The following is a 7369-nucleotide window of genomic DNA, read 5'->3' as shown; positions in this document are numbered from 1 at the left end:
TTTCAGCGGTACAGCGGAAGTGGCAGGAAGACGTAACGTCTCCGTTCCCACTCAGGGAACGAGGGTTACATCCGTAACCGAGACGTTCCCTTTCGTGGTCACTCCGAGTTACGTCGGATGACGACGATTGGGGTTCCAGTCTAATCACGCCACCTCGGCTGTCTTCCAGTGCCCTGCGTAAGTCTGAGCTCCCTGTTGTGAGACTAGCACGAACGAAGGAGTCCTACTTAACACAGGGATACCAAGGTACACTGGGAAGCATATCTCCAGAGAGAAGTATGCAATTATGCCCAGCCATTGATGGGGGGGACTTAGAATACACATATGGCCAGAGGCTGCATATGGAAGATCACTGAGGTGTCCAGCCGCAGGTGGAATTTTAAACCCCAGGGGTGGCAAGGTGGCTTGCCAAGGGAAAGACACACGCTCACAAGGAGACTTACAGCGGAATACACATGTGGGGGTCGCCCAGAGGGGGGACCATGCACATGGTGGCACCTAGTCAAGCGCAAAAGCTGAGTATGGAATTTTGGCATAACTCAGGCGTTGACATAAGCAGTGCTGGAGGAACTCAGAGCTTATCAGACTCACCTGAGGAAAATATCGCACGTATCCCGTCCGTGGAGGGGAATGGCGAGCAAGCGAAGACACCTGAGCAGAATCTAGCACCGGCTGGTTGAAGCGAGTACATGAGAAGAAACTGGCTCTACTCGGAGATTATAAAATCTCGCGAAAGTGTTGGGTGTCGCCCAGCCTGCAGCTCTACAAATGTCTGTTAGCGAGGCGCCATGCGCTAGAGCCCAAGAGGAAGCCACACTACGTGTGGAGTGGGCTTTCACACCAAGGGGGCACGGACGACCTTGCTGCTGGTATGCCAACGCAATGGTATCCACTATCCAGTGTGATAACCTTTGCTTTGAGAGAGCCTTTCCCTTCAGCTTCCCACCATGACAGACAAAGAGCTGGTCTGAGGTCCTGAAACACCGCGTTCTGTCTACATAAGCACGGAGGGCGCGTACTGGACAGAGCAGTGCCAAGGCTGGGTCTGCCTCCTCCAAGGGCAGCGCTTGCAGGTTCACTACCTGGTCTCGAAAGGGTGTGGTAGGAACCTTGGGCACATATCCAAGCCGGGGTCTCAGGATCACGTGAGAGTCAGCCGGCCCGAATTCCAGGCACGCTTCGTCAACCGAAAATGCCTGCAGGTCCCCTACCCTCTTGATGGAGGCCAATGCAACCAGGAGCGCTGTCTTCATTGACAGGAACTTAAGCTCCACTGATTGCAAAGGCTCAAATGGAGCGCTCTGCAGGGCAGTTAGAACCACTGAGAGGTCCCAAGAGGGAACGAGGGGAGGACGAGGAGGATTTAGTCTCCTGGCTCCCCTCAGGAACCTGACGATCAGGTCGTGCTTTCCCAGAGACTTACCATCGACTGCTTCGTGATGGGCGGCAATGGCGGCCACATACACTTTCAGGGTGGAGGGAGACAGCCTTCGCTCCAACCCTTCTTGCAGGAAGGAAAGCACGACACTGATGGGGCATTTCGAGGGTTCTTGATGTTTAGAAGAACACCAGTTGACGAAGAGGTTCCACTTCAACGCATAGGCATGTCTCGTGGACGATGCTCTAGCGGAAGTGATGGTAGCCACCACCGCAGGTGGTAGGGTACTCAAACCTGCCTCGTCCCGTCCAGGAGCCACACATGGAGGTTCCAAAGATCGGGACGAGGGTGCCATAAGGTGCCCCGTCCCTGAGAAAGGAGGTCCTTCCTCAGAGGAATTGGCCAGGGAGGTGCTGTCGCGAGGAGTACTAGTTCGGAGAACCAGGTCCGGTTGGGCCAATACGGGGCAACCAAAGTGACCTGCTCCTCGTCCTCCCTGATCTTGCGCAAGGTCTGCGCAAGGAGGCTCACTGGGGGAAACGCATATTTGCGTAGGCCCCGCGGCCAGCTGTGCGCCAGTGCATCCGTGCCGAGCGTGCCCTCGGTCAGGGAATAAAACAGGTCGCAGTGGGACGAGTCGTGGGAGGCAAACAGGTCTACCTGTGCGTCGCCGAACTGATCCCAAATCAGCTGAACCGTCCGGGGATGGAGTCGCCATTCTCCAGCGAGAGGCCGAACTCGAGACAGCTCGTCGGCCGCCTGGTTCAGGTGTCCCGGGATATAAATGGCTCGAAGCGACCTCAGATGCTTCTGACTCCATATGAGGAGGTGGCGAGCGAGTTGCGACATACGGCGGGAGCGTAGACCACCTTGATGGTTGATGTACGCTACTGTTGCGGTATTGTCTGATCGGACTAGTACGTGCTGACCCCTGAGCAACGCCCGGAAGCGGTGCAGGGCGAGACGTACAGCCAGCAACTCGAGGCAATTGACATGCCAAAGGCGCTGGGGTCCTGTCCAGGAGCCCGCGGCAGCATGACCATTGCACATGGCGCCCCAGCCCGTGTTGGAGGCATCTGTTGATACAACAACATGCCGGGAAACTCGTTCTAAGGGCACTCCGGCCCGTAGAAAATTGAGGTTCGCCCACGGGGTGAAGGTCTGACGGCAGGCTGGAGTCACTGGGACTTGGAGCGTGCCGTGTTGCCATGCCCACCTCGGGACTCGATCGCGAAGCCACAGCTGAAGCGGTCTCATATGAAGCAATCCCAGCGGCGTTACTGCGGCTGCGGATGCCATATGCCCCAGGAGCCTCTGAAAAAGTTTCAGTGGAACCGCACTCTTGCCCTCGAACTGACGAAGACAAGTCAGCAGTGACTGCGCGCGCTCGCTCGTAAGCTGCGCGCACATGGCGACCGAGTCGATCTCCATACCGAGAAAAGAGATCCTCTGCACGGGGCAGAGTTTGCTCTTCTCCCAGTTGACCCGAAGGCCCAGACGAACTAGGTGCCGGAGCACTAGGTCCCTGTGTTCGCAAACCTGGTCTCGAGAGTGAGCTAGGATCAGCCAGTCGTCGAGATAGTTCAGGATGCGAACCCCGTGTTCCCGGAGGGGAACAAGGGCTGCCTCGACGACCTTCGTAAAGACGCGAGGAGACAGGGCTAGTCCGAAAGGGAGAACCGCGTACTGGTATGCCTGTCCCTCGAAAGCAAACCGTAGAAACGGTCTGTGTCGAGGTAAAATGGAGACATGGAAGTAGGCGTCCTTCAGGTCGATCGCTGCAAACCAATCCTGCGGCCGCACACACTGGAGGATGTGTTTGGCCGTTAGCATCTTGAACGGCAGCCTGTGAAGGGAGCGGTTCAAGACGCGTAGGTCGAGGATCGGCCGTAACCCACCGGACTTCTTGGGTACGATGAAGTAAGGGCTGTAGAAGCCAGACTTCATTTCGGCTGGAGGGACAATCTCGATCGCACCCTTCGCCAGCAGGGTGGCGACCTCCGCTCTCATGACAGGGGCATTGCCACCGACCATAGTGAAGCGGACTCCCCTGAAGCGGGGAGGAGATCGCGCGAACTGAATCGCGTAGCCGAGCCTGATGGTTCTCGCGACCCAGCGGGACAGTCTGGGAAGCTCTAGCCAGGCCTCCAGAAAGTGCACCAGCGGGGTCATACGAACCACAGACGTACCGTCGGTGGGGCAGCGAGGCGGAATGACCGGCACCGGCGAGGGTGGCATAGCGGCCCTGTGCGGGGGCACGGTCATTAACCGCGTCCTGCCAGAGGAGGCCAGGGGAGGGCGCGCGTCCCACGGGGGCGTGCTCTGGCAGGGGTCTGGCGACAGAGGGGGATGAGAGGAGCGAGGCCCGTGGGCGGCGCGTGCTGTCATCCCGCACCTCTGGGACAGAGGAGGGCGGCAGTGGCGGGACCCGAGGGTGGCGCGCACTGCGGCCCTCGGGCTCTGTGGGCTCAGGATTGGGATTTTCGATTCTGTCTTTAACCACATTAGGGTGCTGCCCGTCGTGGGACGAGCAGCGGGGAGTGGAGAACAAAAGATTCTCCCCCGGCCCTCCACCGGGGGAAGGAGTGGCCCTGCTACCACCTCCTGAACAGAAAGGAAAGCCAATCCTGAGCTGCCCGTCTCAGGAGCGCCGCTTAGCCTGGCGTTTAGCGGGCGGCGGGGCTGGAGAGGGCTGTGGCGCCTTCCTGCGGCTTCCTCCACGACGCGACCCCGATGACTGCTGCTGGGGCCGTGCGGGAGGGGCGGGAGCCGCAGGAGGGCGCCCTCGGCGGCGAGCAGGCTGAGGACTCTGAACCGGTGGCTTAGCAGCAACAGCACGCCGGGGCAGAATATGTTTAATGGCCTCAGTCTGCTTCTGAGCAGTCGAGAACTGTTGGGCAAAGTCCTCGACTGCACCGCCGAAAAGGCCGGCCTGGGATATGGGAGCGTTGAGCAGACGAGTCCGCTCAGGCTCACGCATATCGGCCAGGTTCAGCCACAGGTGTCTCTCCTGGACCACAGCTGTGGACATCACCAAACCCAGGGAGCGCGCGGTCACTTTCGTCGCCCGGAGAGCGAGGTCAGTGGCGGCGCGCAGCTCATCAAAGAGCCCTGGGTCTGTCCTACCCTCGTGCATGTCACGGAGCATCTTGGCCTGGTAGACCTGCAAGATGGCCATGGCATGCAGTGAAGCAGCTGCCTGTCCCGCCGCTCTGTAAGATTTCGCCACCATAGTAGACGAGAATCTACAGGCTTTGGAAGGGTGCTTTGGATCACCACGTGATGAAGCGCTTGCCGGACACAGCTGCATCGCGACAGAACGTTCAACCGTGGGAATCCCAGTGTACCCACAAGCATCAGCTTTATCGAGGGGAGGAAAGGCGGAGAAAGCCGACGAACGATCACGGGAAGACATGGGAGCCTTCCAGGACCGCGTGACTTCCTCATGCACTTCCGGGAAGAAAGGAATTGGGGTTGGGCGGCGACGGGTGTCAGCGGCCGCTCCCAAAAACCAATCGTCCAGCCGCGAGCGCACTGGATCAGGTGGCGGGGACCACTCAACACCAATGGCCGCGGCTGCCCGGGAAAGCATGGCGGTCAGCTCGGGATCAGACTCGGGCAACGCTGACACGCCCGAGGGCGGCAACGCAGCCGAATCCTCACTTCCCGAGGACTCGCGCCCACCTTGTGATGCCGCGATCGACATAGTATCTTCCTCTGGAGCTCCAAACGAGACGCGCTGGGGCTCCGAAGAGGAACCAGCGGTCTCAGTCTGTACACTCGCGGGAACCACTGCTGAAGAGGGGTGTGTGGACCGCGGACGTGTCGGCGGTATGTCCCACACAGTCACCCTCAGGTCACCCCGGCCACCAGCCGAAGTACTAGCCCTCTCGGAGTCAGTAGATCGGGGTGTGGGTAGGGGGACTCTCGCTCTGGTGAGTTCATTGAGTCTCGACCGCAGCATGGAGATGGTCATGTTCCCGCAGTGAGAACATGAGTCATCCATGAACGCTGCTTTAGCGTGATCAACGCCCAAACACGCTAAGCAGTGTTCATGCCCATCAGAGAAAAATATCTCGCGACCGCAACCAGAAGTGCACGGGCGAGGCATCTTTAAAAAGACGTGCCGCGTGCAAGCTCTTTTTGTGAGAGGATAAACTCCGCGGATGCTGAAGCGAACAGGGAGAAACACACTAACTGTCAGATCACTGAACAGACCAGCAGGGTAGTGAGCACTCGCTGAAATCGCCGTCACACCAACACCGGAGAGTTCGCTCGTCTCGAAGGTAAGAGAAGACTAACTCAGAATATTTGGCTTACAGGAGTGGAGAAGTTCTCGGCTCCGAAGCGAAAGCATGTCTGCATTGTGCTCGCGTACTTCCTTATATACCCCCTGCGGCGGGCGGAGTTACGCTATGCAAATTCCGCAGACCCATGGCATTTCATTGCCATTGGCTCGTTTTCTAATACTCGAAGGTGATAGGCTTCTAAGCGAAACCCCAATCGTCGTCATCCGACGTAACTCGGAATGACCACGAAAGGGAACTAATGTTATCAGTCATTATTACTGCTGCTACTCATCAATGACAGTATTGCTTTTGTGTGAATCTTTGGGGTTTATATTATTGTATATTGAAGCTTTGCTGGGTGGTGTCTATGTAAATATACTCGTATGGGTCATCTGATATAAACTAAAAGCATTTCTATTGGTGTGTTGAGATTTATCTTTGAACTGTTTACACTCTTTATATTTTTAAAAACCAGTTTGGTCTGTTAGTCCCTCCCTCAAAAATTATCTTGTAGCATGTCTCACTAAGAGTGGATAGGGAGACTGTTACAGAATGGGTTTAAAATATGGTGAGTAAGGGGGCAAGTATACCACCTCAAATTGATTGTGGTTGGTGAACCAGGCCTAGACCAGAGCAGCCCGATGGAAATTATCCCATACCACCACAAACCTGGGCTGATCCGGTCTGTTCTGTACAACTATATTATGGAGAGCATCTAGAAATGTGAGTATATGTTGGCTATTGTATGGACCTCAAATGGGACCCTGTAGAGCTGCTTCATGGTGATGTTGTGTTTTCCAAAAATGCGTCTGATGGTGGTGATGCTCACATGGTTTTTGTTGTAGCTGGTGGAGACGGATGGCATTGTCTGCCCTCACTAGGTCCACAATGGCAAGTTCCTGCTGTTGTGTGAACAGGCGTTGGCGTCCTCCCCCAGAAGGTCTTCTAGTCATTCTAGAGAAATACAACCACAAATTATCATCGGTTTGCTTCTTTTTCTTACAGTACTTTACTGTATATACTGTATTATCCATTGTACTGAAACATCTCAATATACTGTAAGTAATCATCATGGTATGTTTCACAAAAACTACCACTTTGGCTGCAAAAGGAGCATTAGCACCCTGCAATACCCTACATGTGATGTGGTAATGTGATATACTGTAGTACAATGCTGTAAATACCATCTGAGTAGAGTAGAAGGTAACAGGTATACCTGTTTTTCTAGTCGGAATGTTCTTATTACAGATGCCACTGTGAAGCGGCTTAGATGCGGGTGGACTCTCTGCCCAGCTTCCCTCATAGTCAGGCCATGGTTGATGACATGGTCCACCAAAGTTGCTCTTATATCATCAGAAATAGGGGTCCATGCATGGCGGCATCCTCCTCCTCCTCCTCCTCCTCCTCCTCCTCCTCCTCCTCCTCCTCCTCCTCATCATCATCCTCATCCTCATCATCCTCTTCCTCTTCCTCCTCCTTCTCCTCCTCCTCCTCCTCCTCCTCCTCATCATCATCATCATCCTCATCCTCATCATCCTCTTCCTCTTCCTCTACCTCTGCCTCTTGCTCTCCCTCCCTCTATGCTTGCAAAATTCTTGAAATGGCTAAACTGAGGGCTTTTTGTAGCTGGCTGATTGGTGTTCAGTTTTGCAAGTAAGTGCCTTCATGTGTATATTTGAGTGGTTGCAATTACCCGATGTGT

Source organism: Rutilus rutilus (genome assembly GCF_951802725.1).
Source record: "Rutilus rutilus genome assembly, chromosome: 8".
NCBI classification, from domain to species: Eukaryota; Metazoa; Chordata; class Actinopteri; order Cypriniformes; family Leuciscidae; genus Rutilus; species Rutilus rutilus.
This window is presented reverse-complemented; position numbering follows the sequence as displayed.